The sequence below is a fragment of the Podarcis gaigeae genome, assembly GCF_964106915.1.
Source record: "Podarcis gaigeae genome assembly, chromosome: 1".
Lineage (NCBI taxonomy): Eukaryota > Metazoa > Chordata > Lepidosauria > Squamata > Lacertidae > Podarcis > Podarcis gaigeae.
The window spans coordinates 43286273-43304176 of NC_139678.1; positions in this window are offsets into that span (position 1 = coordinate 43286273).

The window sequence follows — 17904 nt, forward strand, 5'->3', positions numbered from 1 at the left end:
TCCTTGACTACCATTTGAGGCAAACAACAATAAAGATGGGAGAAGCGAAAAGATCCCTCCCATCCCCAAACACTCACCCTGCAGAGTAAATTATGAAAAACAAGCCATTGACAAAAAGCAGAGCAGATGCTGCTGATTTGCAGCCCTTCCTTGGCAATGTGAAATAAACCCAACAGATGCTTCTCTTAATTGAACGCACGGATTACATACAGAGAAAGAGAGAGTCCAGCTTCAAACAAAAAACAGCTAAACAACAAAATAGTCAGGGAGCTCTCGCCACAGCTTAGCAAACAGGACGGAGACCCAAATCTGGCTTCTGAGTCTCAAGACAAAGCACAAAATCATATCAAGGAAGGACAGGGCTGAGAACTATGTCCATTGAACCCAGACGAAAAAGGATTTATATGTGAATCTGTATTCTGCGAAACAAACAAGAGCTCCAAAACAAACTATATATACCACTAGCAACTAAGCATGAACTCCTAAGGAGATTAAAGAAAACGAATGTAAAGTATTATTGCTTTAAAGTGAACCATATGAGAGAACCTGTACACATTCAACTGCAGGATGAGACATCCCTGACTTTTCTCCCAAACCTCCAAAGGTTGCTAGTACAGTGGTACCTCAGGTTACAGACACTTCAGGTTACAGACTCCGCTAACCCAGAAATAGTACCTCGGGTTAAGAAGTTTGCTTCAGGATGAGAACAGAAATTGTGTGGCGGCAGTGGGAGGCCCCATTAGCTAAAGTGGTACCTCAGGTTAAGAACAGTTTCAGGTTAAGAACAGACCTCCGGAATGAATTAAGTACTTAACCTGAGGTACCACTGTATATTAAAGTGGTCTGTGTATAGAGATTACCAATATTGATTGCTCCTAACCCGAGGTACCACTGTACTGTAAAACCTTCATATGGGATAATTAGCTAAACTGAAGGGACAGCTCAAGGCTTGCTTTCTTTCTTTCTTTCTTTTAAGTAATCCACAGAAATTGAATTGCAGGATTATTTGGTCATGAGTTGAAGTTCAGGTGAGTGATATATGGTCATAAGTGAAAGGATGTAGGATGGTGTGCATTGTACAATGGCATTGTCTACTGCAGACATGGCCAAACTTGGCCCTCCAGCTGTTTTGGGACTATAGTTCCCATCACCCCTGACCACTGGTCCTGTTAGCTAGGGATGATGGGAGCTGTAGTCCAAAACAGCTTGAGGGCCAAGTTTGGCCATGTCTGCAGCAGACAATGCCATTGTACAATGGCCATATATCACTCACCTGCCCCTAATCCAAACCCTAGCTCTGAATAAGTGTATAGCTCTTTGCCAAACTCTATTTTCATCGCTGTAGGTTGTTGTTTCATATGCAGCCTTTCTGGAGAGTCTGAGCGGAAAACACTGATGCAAATAAAATATATTTGTCCTGAGAGCTCTTAATTTTATTATGGTTGTATTTGATCAAATTGTACCTAGAGCAGATCCACCAAAATCTATACTCTTAAGTTAGCTATGACCATTGATTTCTTTGCGATTGATGCAACATTATATAACCTCTCCTCAAACAAATAAAAATGAATGATCAATAAACAGGTCTTCTGGACCACAGGTAAGGAACCATTTTGGCTTTGCAGGCCAGATCCTTATTTGGCCCCACCTCTGCAGGGTGACAAAGATGACAGATGGGCAGGACAACCCAACTAACTGTCAACCCCAGCATGATTACATTAGATGACATCTGGGATAGCTCAGTCGGTATGGCATGAGGGTTGTGGGTCTGATCCCCACCTTGGGCATTTCAGCATTACAAGGGGCTGAACTAGATGACACCCGTGGCCCCTTCCAGCTCTACAGTTCTGTGATTCTACTGTGTGGAAATGTGTTGCTGTGCATGTCCATTCCAAGAGGAACTCATGCCTTCATCACTCCATCCCGACCTTCCCAACAATGTTGCTCACTTCCCCAGCTTCACTGGTGTCTTTTGTTTTGGTCTTTGCTCTTACAGCGAAAAAACCACAGGGCGTGGGTCAGGGTTTGTTTCCTAAAACAACCGTCTGTTTCTGCTTCTGCCTAAGGCAATTGTGTACACCACACACAAAACATCCCTTTGAACTGATCAATAAAACCAGCCCCTTCAAGTTAGTACTACTCATTTTACCCCATCGATAGGCAGCCCTGGCCAGGAGGGTCTTGTTGTCCACCCACCCACCTTTTGCACGGCAACACTTCCACATCAATACAATGAGCGCAACTGAGGTCCACATCAATACCAGGAGTGCAGATAAGTGTTGGACGCTGCTATTAAGTGTTTGTTTAGGTAAGTGGTGACTGTTAAGGATCAACCGCCAACAGAAAATTCCTATCTTGCCCCCTTTTGTCATTGGTAATTGGCAAAATACTTAGAAGGGCCATCTTTCAAAACCAATACCTCCAAATGCTAGGCCCAAATCAAGTTACACTAGCAAGCCCTGTCCTGGAGGTTTGATCAGTCAGGAATCACAAAGCCACATTTTGCCTCTAAAAGCATCTGTCTCTCTCAAAAAAGATTCCCCCCCCCCCACCTCCCAGGGAGCTGAGTGTCAGATAGGCCTGCTGAGGGTATAAGATCCCAGATTACACAGCACACCCACCGAGTCTCCAGACAGAGGAGGAAACATTTCCTCCAAAGAGGAAAGGAACTATAGGCTTCTCCAGACAACCTGTTTATTCAGCATTCAGTCTAAGTTACTTTCACAAAGCTTAGACTATGTCTGGTCTTTACTGAGCATTTGTTCTGATTTGTTGGGGGAAGGCAGTTGCGTTATGTGACAATGTACATTCAACTTGCATTCATCCTGATTTGCTTGCAGGGTATTTACACATCTTCCCATTACTCATTCATCCATCCCACACTTTTCAATGCATTTTCAAACCACATAATGTCTGGGTTTTTTGTTTGTTTTTTAAATGGACCTGTTGTGCTAGGGCAGAAATTTTGCTTCAAATTTAATTTAAGGACCAGTCTTCTACCCGACATGACTTCTGATGTGTATCAGTAACACCAGCTCTCTGTATTTGGAGCTGGGGAGAAATTTGCCTCACAGATCTTAGCACATGTCTGTGATATTTTCTCAAGACTACCATTCATTTGCATCCTTATTATTTTAAGTATAATTTTCAAAATAAGGCTAACAAAGGCAGCATTCCACTTTCCACTAGAATTCACATTCCAAGAAGTGTCCATTCATAATTTCTGTACAAACAGAAACAAAAACAAACAAAAGTCTAACAGTGCAATCCTATAGATGTCTGAAGGATTTACACTTAGATATGTATAGGTATTGGATCACAACGTAAAACATTTATTATGACAAAAGCATTCAACATTCTTTGCTCTTCAAAACCTCTAGTTTGCTGTTATTTTTTGATTCTGCAACTCTGTATTGCTCCTGTTGCTGACCTGTTTTGCGTTTTGTTTTGTTTTTTTGGTGTCTCCTCGTATGTAACAAAAATAATCAATAAAAAGTTTTTGGGGAAAGAAAACCTCTCAGTTAATATCCCCATCCATAACAGGGACTTAGTATGGAGTTTTGCAGTATGTTGGTATGGAAATCTAATATTTTAGGTTTATAGGTTAATTTCTAACAAATTATGCTAAGTAAGCATTTTTCTATGTTCTTCCCAGAAAATAAAACACTCAAGCTGAAAAAGTTGAAACCAAAACTGCACCTTCTTGGTGGTAGGGAATTCCCCTCCCCCCTTAAGCTTCAACCCAAAGCAAGGAGATCTCATTGTATTATAATCATTGCTTCCTGTTTGTTACCTAGTGACATCATTTCCTGTTTCCTGCCTGATTATATCCTTGCCAACTGTTTTTCTCAAGTATTAACCAACTTCCCACTCTCCCACCCCCTTTCTTGTTAAACAAAAATACCATAATAAATATCTCTGTAACCGGTGGTCCTGACAGAAGAGAGTGCAGCTCCTTCAGTTAACCATTCCATTGCCAGAATGTGTGGCAATCATAAACAAAAGTGGGTTAAACTGTTTACTTTTATTTATGACTGATGGCATGCTAAACTTTGAGAAACATAGTAGGCCGTTGTACACCTTTGTTGCTGGGGCCGTAAGTAACACCCTTTAAAAATAGTTTCTGGAAATCAGATTTTAATATATATACTGTAGCATCCACAATTCTTGATAATCATTTTATTAAATAACATTTTATCAGCTCCCGGTTTCTTTCTTGCACCAGCCAAGCACAACAATCTCATTAGTGCTTTTGTATTGTTATTTTTCCTGTGTGCATTACATAGTGCAGAATTCATTGGCAACTTAGCAAACTGTTTTTAAAAATCATCATAGACATTTCTTCCCCCAGCCTTTCTCCATGGAGCTCAAGCCTGTCTTCACTGGATTATTCCATTTCCTCCCTCATAACAATTCTATGAAACAAGCAGACTGAGAGGCAGCAACTGCCTCAGGGTCACCCAGTGAACTTCATGCCCAAGCAGTAATTTGCACCCAGGTCTCCCTATTGACCGTAAGTTCAGCACATAACTACAGCAACATACATCCTCTTGTGCAACTAGCCCACCCACGACAATTGCCCTTTTATCCATATCTACCACTACAAAGGGGGACGCGGGTGGCGCTGTGGGTTAAACCACAGAGCCTAGGGCTTGCCGATCAGAAGGTCGGCGGTTCGAATCCCCGCGATGGGGTGAGCTCCCGTTGTTCAGTCCCTGCTCCTGCCAACCTAGCAGTTTGAAAGCACGTCAAAGTGCAAGTAGATAAATAGGTACCGCTCTGGCGGGAAGGTAAACGGCGTTTCCGGGCGCTGCTCTGGTTCGCCAGAAGCGGCTTAGTCATGCTGGCCACATGACCCGGAAGCTGTATGCCAGCTCCCCCGGCCAATAAAGCAAGATGAGTGCCGCAACCCCAGAGTCGGTCACGACTGGACCTAATGGTCAGGGTTCCCTTTACCTTTACCTTACCACTACAAAATGCCATGTGACAACCTTTCCAGTTGTTTAAAAAACTGTGGGAGATCCTACATCGTAGATCTCCCACGTCAAATCTAGCTTGGCCCTAGAAAAGTACTTCAAAGGCTACTGCCGGCTTCCTGCATTTATGTACTTCATTTATCAAATAAACCTGCTTGTGCCAATCCAGTCCGCATAAGCATAGAGGAGAGCGGAGGTTACGTCGTGCTCTAAAGACACAGGCTGGTTATGAACTTCCTGTTGATTTGAATTCTGAGCTACAAAGCCAAGGAACAACAAGCAACGACAACAACAGCACTCACAAGCTGGAGAATCTGTGCACAATGAAATCAATTTACTCTGCAAACGGGAACCAATAGAGGGCGCTCCAAGCACACCTGTGGAATTGCAGAATGCCGCCTTGAACACAACACAGCATTTGTAGACCTGTTGTTATGGGAGAAAAACAAAGGGCATGTGCAGATTTGTGGCCTAAAATGCAGCAAGGTCATTTCCCTCTGCTGCGGTTCAAGTCACATTTTATGCTGCTGTACACACAATTATCCGATTACCCCCCAGCTTAAGGGCAGCTTATGTTTTCAAACAGGATGGGAAATGGTTTGAAGGAAAACAGCAATATTTCTCAAGGAACTGCAAGATACCTACAGGTGGTGGCTAATGTTATGTGTACTCGGCTTCAGACACCCGTGGTAGGGGTGTGCTGGAGCCGGCAGGAGCAGTAATGCCACTATTTCAGTGTACAAACTAACAAGGCCAGGAGAGGGGGTGGAGATGGCTTGCCATGCCTGTGACTGGTACAAGTGTGACCAACACTCACAGGTGTTTTAAGACTACTATCTTCTTCAGAAACCCATAACACACACGAAAGAGCACATTAGCAGACGAAGCAGGCCGTCATGCTTGAAGCCAGAAGTGCAATGAACCCACACTGAGCCATAAAACCTGCCTAGCTCAGGCTCAACGCATGCATCTTCTAACAGGCACTACTCACCTCTGCATTGCCCGCCCACCACAGCCCCATGTGGCTGCATTGCTAGCAATGTTATCAGACAGGGTGAATGTCAGGCTTCAGGGAATTGCATCCCTCCCACGGTGCACAGTCAAAAATTAGATAAATAAGAAGAGTTCTTACCAAGTCTTTTATTCAATATTCACAGAGAGAGGCTTTGAGAAGTGCCTCTCTTACAGTAATGGTGTTGCTCCGAGTAAAGCCCCACCCCCTCCATCTCTCCTATTATACGTCATCTCTACGTTGGCTGATCTGTGCTTTCTGCCTCTGAGCTTTCTGTTCTCCTACTTTCCATGCCCGCCAGGTCCTTGAAGAGGGGGGATCTGGAATGCTTTCTAAAGACACTGTCTCTCAGCTTTCTAAAGTCAGCTGTCTCTCCCCAGTGCTGCTGCTTCTTCTTCTTCTTGTTCCTCTCCCAATATTTCCCAGCTTCTCCACTTTGCAGCCTCTGAACAGTGACTTTCTGCAAACCACTGTTCTAAATCTATACTGCCTCCCTCTTCTCCTGGGAAGTGCAGGAGGAGAGTGGGGTGGTCTAGTCCCCGACAGTGAAGTGGCCAAGGCAGCAGCAGAAGCTGAGGGGAAGTGTTAAGAGGACAGAGCTGTGGCGCACATAGACTATACAGAAAACTGCCTGATATTGTGCCCCCTTCCTAACTATTTATTTAAAGCACTTTAAACAGCTTCCTGTAAAGAATCCTGGGAACTGGGACCAGTTCAGGGGAGAAAAAGAGATCATCTCTAGCTTCCATAGGGTGCATCAGAAAACCGGGGCTGGCTCGGGGAGGGCAGCATGAGGAGGATGCAACAGCCATGCGCCCTTGGATCCCCTCAAGTTATATGAGGCAAAGGCTATTGTGAATGACAACGGGAGCCAGTGTGGTGTAGTGGTTAAGAGCGGTGGACTCGTAATCTGGTGAACCGGGTTTGCGTCCCCGCTCCTCCACATGCAGCTGCTGGGTGACCTTGGGCTAGTCATACTTCTCTGAAATCTCTCAGCCCCACTCACCTCACAGAGTGTTTGTTGTGGGGGAAGAAGGGAAAGGAGAATGTTAGCCGCTTTGAGACTCCTTAGGGTAGTGATAAAGCGGGATATCAGATCCAAACTCTTCTTCTTCTTCATTTTATTGTATGTGTTAGTTGTGACTCAGCCATCACCTGTGTGTCTTCTGTAAGCCTTGCCAACGTGGTGTGCTCTGAATGTTCGGGGCCACAAGTCCCCATCAGCCTCAGCCAGCATGGCTAATGGTGAGGGATCATGGGAGTTGTAGTTCAAAAGATTTGGAAGGCCCCAGGTTGAGAAAGGCTGGCTCTCCCCATGGAAGTTAGAGATGATCTGCTTTTCTCCCCTGAACTGCTCAACCGTTTTGGCTTACTGTGAATCCGAGATCATGAGTGTTTGGTGCAGAAGGTTTCGTTCTGGAGCTGCTGTGCAGGAAGCTCTGGGCAAGAAAAGAACCCTGGGCATCACCATTACAGTTGTTATCTCTTACTCGGTTTTGTTTAAAAAAGGTTTAAAGCTTTATTGTGTGTAATGGTGCCAATTCACTGGGTAGCAGCACACTGTCATCAAAGTAATTTAATAACTGCTTTAATGTGGGAAGTTATTACTATCTGGGTTACTATAATTAACTCTTTTTTCACTGGAAGTAACATATAATTGCAAAGAAGTGTATAATTAAGGGCACAGGTGCTTGTGAGAGGGACTCTCACAAAACACACAAAACAAGGCTGGAAGAGAGAAGTGCTTGTCTGCAGACAAAGTGATCCCTTTATTCTAAAACAGTCACAATGCATCTTCTGCCTGAATCCAGAAATACAAACTGAAGAAAGGAAATGATTATCAGGAAATTGGTGCATGCCCATAAGCAAGACAGCCAGTATTCTTTGAAATGGTTTGATCTAGTTGTTCAGATGCATATTTAATCCTGCTAAGCTACTTCACCCAGAAATATCCTGTGGCCATGCATTCCATAGGCTTGCTCAAGCTTGCTCAAAGACAACATCCTCTGACGTTTATCAGCACTGTTGCTTTTGCTTCCAGCTGAATGGTACTGCTTCTCTCCCCACTGAATATGCTTAATATTGTTGTGCACAACACACCCCACTCTCAGTGCAGTGAGAAATTCAAGGGGTGCTTTGCGCTTGGTTTCTTTGGTACGGAGGTTACCAGAGCCTGTGGTGTCTTTGTGATGTATAGTTTTATTTACCACACGCACAGCATAAGATGAAAGGGTTCCCAGCATTAGCAACTCAACAGATTTTGCTCCCCCATGAGATTCCTAGGGGGCTTCACAAGGTCATGGCTGTGGTTTCAGCAGAGAACAAGGCAAGCCTCTGCATTTCCCATCTCCAGAGGAGAGCATAGCAGGCTGTTCTCCTACAGCTGCTTTGACATGGCCTCTGGCTAGGTGAGAGGGAATGGCTTGCTCCCTGCTTCTGGAAGCAGAACTAGCCAGTCCTTCCTATGGCCACACACCTGTACTTGGCCAACTCTTTAGTCATGTAAAAATATACTTAGCAGATGTGGCTAAAGGTCATTAACTTCACAAAGAGACTGGTTTTGCAACTTCAGCTTTTCCTTCTACTACAGAATCTCTAATTACAAATGTAAAGCCATAGGTCTGGATGAGTCATAAAGAAAACACCCAGACTTTTAACCTTTTTTTTTTTTTTTAGGATGGCACCCAGACAAAAAATATTTAACACCCCACGCTTTCAAATAAATAAATAAATAAATAAATAAATCAGAATTTAATTTTAAATTTCAGAATTAAAAAAACAAATCAGAAGAAACAAGGGGAAATATAAAGCAGAAAGCTGACTGGGCCATATTAAATGACTATATCCAAGTCTGATAGAAGGAATCCCCAAGTTCCATTGCTACTAAGTCTCTGCTGTCCAATAAGGCTAACACTCATGTCACTACATTTTTAAAATATACATTATGACTTACTAGCACCGTGCCACTTGGGTACTTTCATTTCCTTCTTGGCACATTCCAGTAACTTAGCCTTTGCATAATTACTTAGTACGGCAATTACATGCTTAATTTGTGACTTCAGTGTTCCAATTATGAAACAATTGCCCAATCTTTCCCTCTCTCTGGTATTCTGTGATAGTACTAACCACCCCATATCAGTGTACGCCCAGACTTACAACCACAGAATTGTAGAATAAATGTGTCTACAAACACACACACACACACTTCAGCTAAATAAATGATGATGGTACTACTGATAATCATCATCATCATCATCATCATCATCTTCCTTCAACTTAACCTACCTTGCAAGGCCAGAATTAGGAGAGAATGTCTGTACACTGCCCTGAGCTCCTTTGGAAGGGCAGGATAAAAAATAAAAATAAATGGAGGCTAATGCCGTAATTACAGAGTGATTCAGAAAGATTCAGGGCAGATAAAATAAAGCACTTCCTCACACAGTACATAGTTAAACTATGGAACTCGCTTCCACAGGAGGAAGTGAGGGCTGCCAATTTGGATGGATTTAAAATTCATGGAGGCCAAGGCTATCAATGGCTACTAGCTTGGATGGCTATGCTCTGCCTCCACAACTGGAATACCAGTTGCTAGAAATACCAATTGCTAGAAATGACAGAAAGGGAGAGTACTTTCCTGCCTGGGTCCTGCTTGTGGGTTTCCCACAGGGATTTGGTTGGCCACTGTGAGAACAGAATTTCCCCAACCACTCTGGGTGGCTTCCAACAGAATATTAAAATACAATAGTGCATCAAACATTAAAAGATTCCCTGAACAGGGCTGCCTTCAGATATCTTCTAAAAGTCTGGTACAGTAGTTGTTTTTTCCTTTGACATCTGGTAGGAGGGTGTTCCACAGGGCGGGTGCCACTACCGAGAAGGCCGTCTGCCTGGTTCCCTGTAACTTGGCTTCTCGCAGTGAGGGAACCGCCAGAAGGCCCTCGGCGCTGGACCTCAGTGTCTGGGCAGAACGATGGGAGTGGAGACGCTCTTTCAGGTATACTGGACTGAGGCCGTTTAGGGCTTTAAAGGTCAGCACCAACACTTTGAATTGCTCTCAGAAACATACTGGGAGCCAATGTAGGTATTTCAAGACCAGTGTTATGTGGTCTTGGCGGCTCCCCCCAGGTCACCAGTCTAGCTGCCGCATTCTGGATTAGTTGTAGTTTCTGGGTCACCTTCAAAGGTAGCCCCACATAGAGCGCATTGCAGTAGTCCAAGCGAGAGATAACTAGAGCATGCACCACTCTGGCGAGAAAAGTCCGCGGGCAGGTAGGGTCTCAGCCTGCATACCAGATGGAGGAGGTAAACAGCTGCCCTGGACACAGAATTCACCTGTGCCTCCATTGACTCCCAGGCTGCACACCTGGTCCTTCAGGGGCACAGTTACCCCATTCAGGGCCATTCTTATGTTCTTATGATAATATGATCAAGTGGGAAGTAGTCTGATGATTCTCACGAGAAGAGTTATGAGTAACACATCTACTACGCAGCTCCAGTTCCCACAAAAGCATGCTGTGTCAAGGATAATTGACATTTAATCCCTGGTAATCTGCAACAAATTAAAATGTTGCTTGGTGAATTTTAGGTAGATATCAGAGGTTTTATCCACCTTCCATTGATAACAGAGCTGGGATGAGAAGGGCTATTTAATCCATCTTGCCATGTGTCCGACCCATCTCTATGAAAAGTGCCAAGCAGAAGCTACAAGGCAGGAGTCTGCTTAGATAGGGCAGCCCTGGCACCTCACGATGGAGAAAGTGATATAAATTTAAAATGGACATGTTCAAGTCTAGTGTGAACTACAACAAACAGAGATCAAACACACCCTTGAAAACTGAAGGCACACTGCGGGTCATGTGGCTCTCAGGCACTCTCTTACAAGCAAACTGCAAGTATTACTGTGCTTTTGAAGCTCGCAGAACAATGGGTACAATGGGGCCAGATGCTGGAGACAGGGAGACCAAATGACAAGTCTCTTGCTTGCTTGAAAAGCAACATGCAAGAGTTTACTTCTGTCCCACAAATGCCCGGCAGCTTTACAAAACTTGTGACCGTCCCAATACTCCTCCCTTGACGGTCTTCTTGGGAAGCCATGTTGTCTCTAAGTCACCACTGATGCTTCACTTCCAAGGTCACAGCATCCATCAGAGGAACTGGCTGATGCATCAGTCTGATTCTGGGATGTGCTTTTTATGTAACATGAGAGGAGGTTATGCCCCAAAGCAAGCGAAACCAACTAGTTGGAACCAAGCCAGAGATGCTTCCGTTGGCCAGAAGGACCATCTCAATGACTCTTTCACCTGAAATTATCATCTTACTATTTATGTCACTGGGACTGTTTCTGAGGTGAACCCTGACTCATAAAAAGATGATCTTCCCCCTCAGGGGCTATGTTTCCCTTTCTCTCCAGGTATGCACCCTGTGATGAACATTATGTAATAATTATGCGTAATAATCTATGTCACGCTCACAAAATGACTCCTCTTTCTCTATATGAGCAACTACTTATCAGTTCCTTTACTGTTCACATACATTTACCTCCACAGAAACAGTTCCTAGACAATCTCCACTTTCCACGATGATGTAATAGCAATGTACTGCCTTTGGGGAGCTGAAACTTAAATCACACATTTCTGGTAGCAAATTGCTTTACTAGTGAAAATTAGATGACCTCAGATCTGATGATGCCTGAGACCTTGATGATGCAGTGGCCATAGTGGTAATGTTTAAGTGGTTCATAAGTGCTTGAAGAAGGGGAAGTAATTGTAATTTGGAACTGCTTAAGAGAATGAGCTGTGGGCCACAAAGTCCCTGGTTAACATTTTACCACAGCCATGAAAGTCCAGAGTGGCTTTTAGATAGGGCACTCTCTCTCTCAGTGTCCACTGCCTATCGGCATTTTAAGATAACAACAGTAGCCAACTTCACTGGGTTGTTTTTGGAATTAGTGAGCTGACAGACGCTATTTATTTATTTAAAACGTTTCTATACCACCTTCATCAAAACCAATTTCCAGGACAGTGTTCAACAAGACAAGCAATAAATTAATTTGAAACACTGCTGTACAGTACAATAAAACACAAATGTTTGTAGCCATAGTAAACGAGAACAGGTCAAAAATTTAGGGAAGATATAACAAAGCCAGGGTGTCAGTCCTGAGAAAGCCTTCTCTCTCTGCAGTTACATAATGCACTTCTAAGAGGGAAGGCTACATCATTACTAAACATCAATACCGCTGACAAATCACAAGGTGACATCAAGGATGACTATTTGTGGCTGGGTTTCTCACTAGGAGTGCTGAGATGTCCTCAGAAAAGGTACCCAGCAGAGAGAGCAGATAAGTGCTTGCCAGCTGGAGAGGCCCAGTGCACAACTGACACCAACAGTGCTAAACATCTTGCTTATTTCGCTCCCCCTCTGGCTGTGTACACACTGCCATTTACTCTGGCTCCAGTCCGCTCCTGCTGTTTGTTTTTGAATTCATGTACACACAAGCTTGCCCAGGATCCAGAGCCATCTCATGGTTTCTGGAAAAAGACTGTGTTCTGATGTAGTTTCCTTCAAGCCAGTTTCAGGCCAACTTGAGCATGGTATGCTTATTCAACTGACACTGAATCCCAGGTCAAAACAAAATAAAAAAAATTCCTTCCAGTAGCACCTTAGAGACCAGCTAAGTCTCTAAGGTGCTACTGGAAGGATTTTTATTATTATTATTTTATTTAAATTTATTATTATTATTATTTTGTTTCGGCTATGGCAGACCAACATGGCTAACTACCTGTAACTGAATCCCAGGTGTGTACATTTGCACAACCCTCCATTCTGTCCAGATTATCGGGGGGGAGGGGATTATTGGGGGGTGGAGACAAGGGCAGGGAAACCAACATGGCATTTCCATTGGGTGATGAAATGGGCAAATAGCAGGTGATTTCAATACAGCTCAACCCATGCTGAGGGGTATAGTGATGGGCAAATCAGACTTGAAATGCAGCAAGAAAAAACCTCAGCGCATTTTAAACCGGTAATGTCTACACAGCCAGCCTCTCCTTCCCTCTTAAGGCTGAATACACACCATACATTTGAAGCATTTATAAAGCACATTTCTCCCTGCGCCCAAAGAATAATCCTGTGAAGTGTAGTTTGCTAAGGGTGCTGGGAATTGTAGCTCTGCAAAGGAGAGCACACTTCAAAGTGTTGGTGCTGACCTTTAAAGCCCTAAACGGCTTCGGCCCTGTATACCTGAAGGAGCATTTCCACCCCCATCGTTCAGCCTGGACACTGAGATCCAGTGCTGAGGGCCTTCTGGCGGTTCCCTCATTGCGAGAAATGAGGTTACAGGGAACCAGACAGAGGGCCTTCTCGGTAGTGGCACCTGCCCTGTGGAACGCCCTCCCTTCAGATGTGAAGGAAATAAGCAGCTATCTTCTCTTTAAAAGACATCTGAAGCAGCCCTGTTTAGGGAAGTTTTTAATATTTAATGCTGTATTGTTTTTAACACTCGATTGGAAGCCGCCCAGAGTGGCTGGGGAAACTCAGCCAGATGGGCGGGGTATAAATAATAAATTTTATTATTATTATTATTATTATTATTATTATTATTATTATTACTACTACTATTATTATAAGTTACAGTTGCTGGATTCTTGTGGGGGGATGTCTTAAATGCATGGTGTGTACACAGCCTAAACAGTTGTACTGAGGGAAAAGAATTATCAAAGCAAAAGAATGGCTTTGCCACAAAGATCAGGAAGTGAGAAAAAGGGTTATTTACTTAACAGTAAGCTATGAGTAACTGAAGGCTGGAACTGGTTTCAAAACAGCCTGCTACAGCAGCTGAGAAAGAGGGAACATCCATTATCACCCTGCGGGGAGGTGGAGTCCTGGAAAAACTTAGTGTACATCGGATTGAAGCAGCTCCTGAGGAGCAGAAGGTTGGCTCAGCTGGATTCGGAGCAGGGCACTTTTGGGTCCTAAAACTGCCAGGGCCTGCAGCATGATGCAATCCTGACACCGCTGTGTCACCTGCACCCAGTGAAGAGCACAATCATACTACGCTCGGAAAACACATGCCAGAAGGATGGTTATATAATGCCATGACTATTCTTCGTTCATGTTGTGACTCTCATATTCCATTATGAGGTGTACAGCTACTTTAGCCAACATCTTCCAACATGTGAGTCTGATGGTGGAGTGCGGGGTAGGGGTTGCCAGCTGTCCAGGAAAGCAACAACAAAAGCAGCCTGGCCTCCTCTTGACCTTAAACAGAGGTGCAGAAAACAGCAGGAAAGATTTTAGCAGCAGGGAGAAGAAGTGGACACTTTCATAGCCAATGCATGAGGGGAGAATGGGGCCAAATCTGCCCCCAACCTCCATCTGAAGAGCCTTGCATGCAGACTGTACTGCTCTGCTCTGTATCTCAATATTAAGGGTGGCGGTAGGGAGGCACAAATGGGATGCGGGTGGCACTGTGGGTTAAACAACAGAGCCTAGGACTTGCCGATCAGAAGGTTGGCGGTTCGAATCCCCATGAAGGGGTAAGCTCCCGTTACTCGGTCCCTGCCAACCTAGCAGTTCAAAAGCACATCAGAGTGCAAGTAGATAAATAGGTACCACTTGGGCAGGAGGGTAAACAGTGTTTCCGTGCGCTGCTCTGGTTTGCCAGAAGTGGCTTAGTCATGCTGGCCACATGACCTGGAAGCTGTACGCCGGCTCCCTCGGCCAATAAAGTGAGATTAGCTCCGCAACCCCAGAGTCGGTCATGACTGAACCTAATGGTCAGGGGTCCCTTTACCTTTACCTTTAGGGAGGCACAAAGCTTTTGGGTGGGTTCACCTTCCCTTGCATGTTAGCCACATATTAGTCCAAATACCTCCACTTTTGGAGGCTGTGTGCTGCTGAATGCCAGTTGCTAGAAACCGCAGGAGGGAAGAGTGCTGTCAAGCTCAGGTCCTGCTTGCATGCTTCCCTTGCTCATTGCATGGTTGGCTACTGTGAGAACAGGATGCTGGACTCGATGGGCAGCATCCAGCAGGCTCTTCTCTTAGGTTCTCCTCCCTGGGAAGCAAGCCTGGGCAGTTTGTATGGAGGTCCTGGACTGCCCAGATGACAAGATTCCCCTCTCAGCCTTGCTGATGTGGTCCAAATGTGAGCAGAGCAATACTTTTGCACTAGCTCGGCTGCAGGAGTCCAACCGTCTTAGGGACTCCACTACCATTTTGTGTAGGGTCTACTCCTTAGCCTTAGCAAGGCAGTGCAGATTTAGGATCAGAGTTTTCCATCTTCTAGATAGGCTACCTTCCCATCCTGCCTGCATATCACAGTATAGATAGGACAAGCACATGCTTAGCCACAGTTGGCACACTGGTTATGTCCACTAACATTTTTCCTGGGGGGTTGGATTGCAGAGCTCAGTTTCTTTGGAGCCACTTACTCTAGAGCGCCACACCTTAATACAGGTTTTAGGAGGTGCTCTTGCCCTGTACAAAACACCCAGGTGGACACATCTAGATTTCATCATGCTCCCTCTCATGTACTTTAGTACACAACCCAAAGTTCAGGTGGCAATAATATTTGAAAAGGCAGTTTCCTTTATTCCAGGACACTCCGGTACCAACAGATTGTGTGACTCTCGTTGCTTCTGCAATCGTCCTTGGTGTCTGGGCAGCTGTGCAGTGGGCCAATTTATGCAGAAGCCTCTGGTGTCAGGTTTCTGTGGGCAAGAGGCAGTCAAGGATTTTCCCCTGGGTAAGAGATCTGCTCCTCCTCTTTGCCCTACCTTTTACTAATTCTCACAGTCCTTAATTAACCTTTCCCATTTAGGACCAGTGATCAAGCAAGAACAGAAGTGAAGCAAACCCTCACATAGGATAGGAACCTCAGCCTGAAGGCAGTGAAATGCTGTCTCCAAGCTTTTCATTCCTCTCCTGGTAAAACGGCATTGTTTGTGATGCTTTCACAAGAAACCTGCTCATACAGCAGAAGGGAGAGAGATCCAATCGGGGTACTAAAACCAGAACTTGTCTTGGTGGCCCTTCAGACATCCCTGCCCAACCTTGCCAGATGCTGGGAACGTCCCTGCCAATCCATGAAGCATGATGCAAAGGCTCAGTCCTGGGAATGAGTTGTCCAGGGTGATCTTGTTGCTCCATTAGCTCAATTCAACCATCTGGAAAGAAAGGGAACCAAGCTCTGCTAGTTCATCATGCAATTAGGAATATTTTTCCTGAGTTTTATTCATTTGGGGAAGCACAGAAAATTGGGAAGCCAGGGCTCTGCCTCTGAGGTCATGCTCCCCAAACAGTCCAAAATGCAGCAAGGGCTTATTTTCATGGTACATAAATAATATATTTCAGATAGGTGCCAATGCTGGCCATGTTTGTGCTGCTGTTAGTTGGTTAGTATTCTCATCCTCCAAGAAGCATAGGGCTCTGCCAGAAGTCCTGTTTATTGAACATTCATGCTTATTTGCTTGCACAAAGCTTACGCCATGTCCAGTCTATTGAACATTTGTCTGATTTGTTTACTGAGGTTGGGGAGTGTCATATGACAATGAGCATTCATTTTGATGTACTAACACTGTATTTATACATCTTCCTATAAATCATTTGTTTATCCCACACCTTTCAGGAGATTGGATTGTCACTTTCCAAACCACAAAAAATCCATTTATTTATTCGTGTTAAAAGTGGATTTGTTGTGCTAGGGCGACAGAGCACTTTCGCACACTTTAATTGCACAACCGTACATTTCCGGGATACACTTGAATTCCTCCTGCAAACTAGTGACATTCTGGAGACACTGACAGTGTGGGAGGAGTTAGGTTGTTTCTCACAATGATGCTGTGAATATTAATCTGGGAGGATAGTGAGTGGCCCAAGGTCACTCTGTGAGCATTATGGGTAAAGAGAGATTTTCACCCTCCTCTCCCTGATCCAGCACCCAATTCTGTAGGATGCCAGCAAAAACAAAAATCTCTGACATACCTTGCTGACAACTTCTTCTTTCAAGAAGTGTAAAATGTTGAGGGGGATCTGCTGTCTTTGATTCAACCTTAACCAGGAGGGCACAGTTATCTAGCAATGCAGCATGAACTTTGGGGAAAGTAATGCTGGAATTCATGATCTTCTGGAAAAGTAAATGTGAGCACGTACCTTGGATTTCCAGAAAGTAGTAGTGGCACTGGTAACTAAGCTAGAAGAGAGTAGGATAGTGGTAACCAAGCTAAACTGAATATTTTAAATCAAGGATACCTAATGTAGTGTCCTCCAGGTGAGGTTGGTCTACAACTCCCATCATCTCTGACCATTGGTAATGCTGCCTAGAGCTGGCAGGAGCTGCTGAGACACTCTCTGCAAAATACGATGCATCTAAGCATCTATTTCAGGGCAGTATAATATCATGTTAGGCAGGCTTGTAAAAAGCCACTCACCCACTTGCCTGTGGCTTCAGGTGACCAGACAAGGAAGCTTTTTAAAATTAGTTTGTTCTTTATTTAACTTTCTGAACACATGCCAACAATTACTAACAGGCATGTGTCAGCAAGCAGTCTAGACAAGATGTTGTGGCTTGGTAGCACCTGAAGACACACAAAGGCAACTGGCAGCCCAGGGGTTAAAGCTGGCTGGTTTCCATTTGAAGGCATGATAGTCTCCCTCATTCCATTTTATCCACCGCAAATGCTTTTTCCCATGCAAGAGAAGATGCAAGCAAGGAGCTCTCTAGCCCAGGGGTCAGCAAACTTTTTCAGCAGGGGGCCGGTCCACTGTCCCTCAGACCTTATGGGGGGCCAGACTATTTTTTGGGGGGGGGGGGAATGAACAAATTCCTATGCCCCACAAATAACCCAGAGATGCATTTTAAATAAAAGGGCACATTCTACTCATGTAAAAACACACTGATTCCTGGACTGTCCACAGG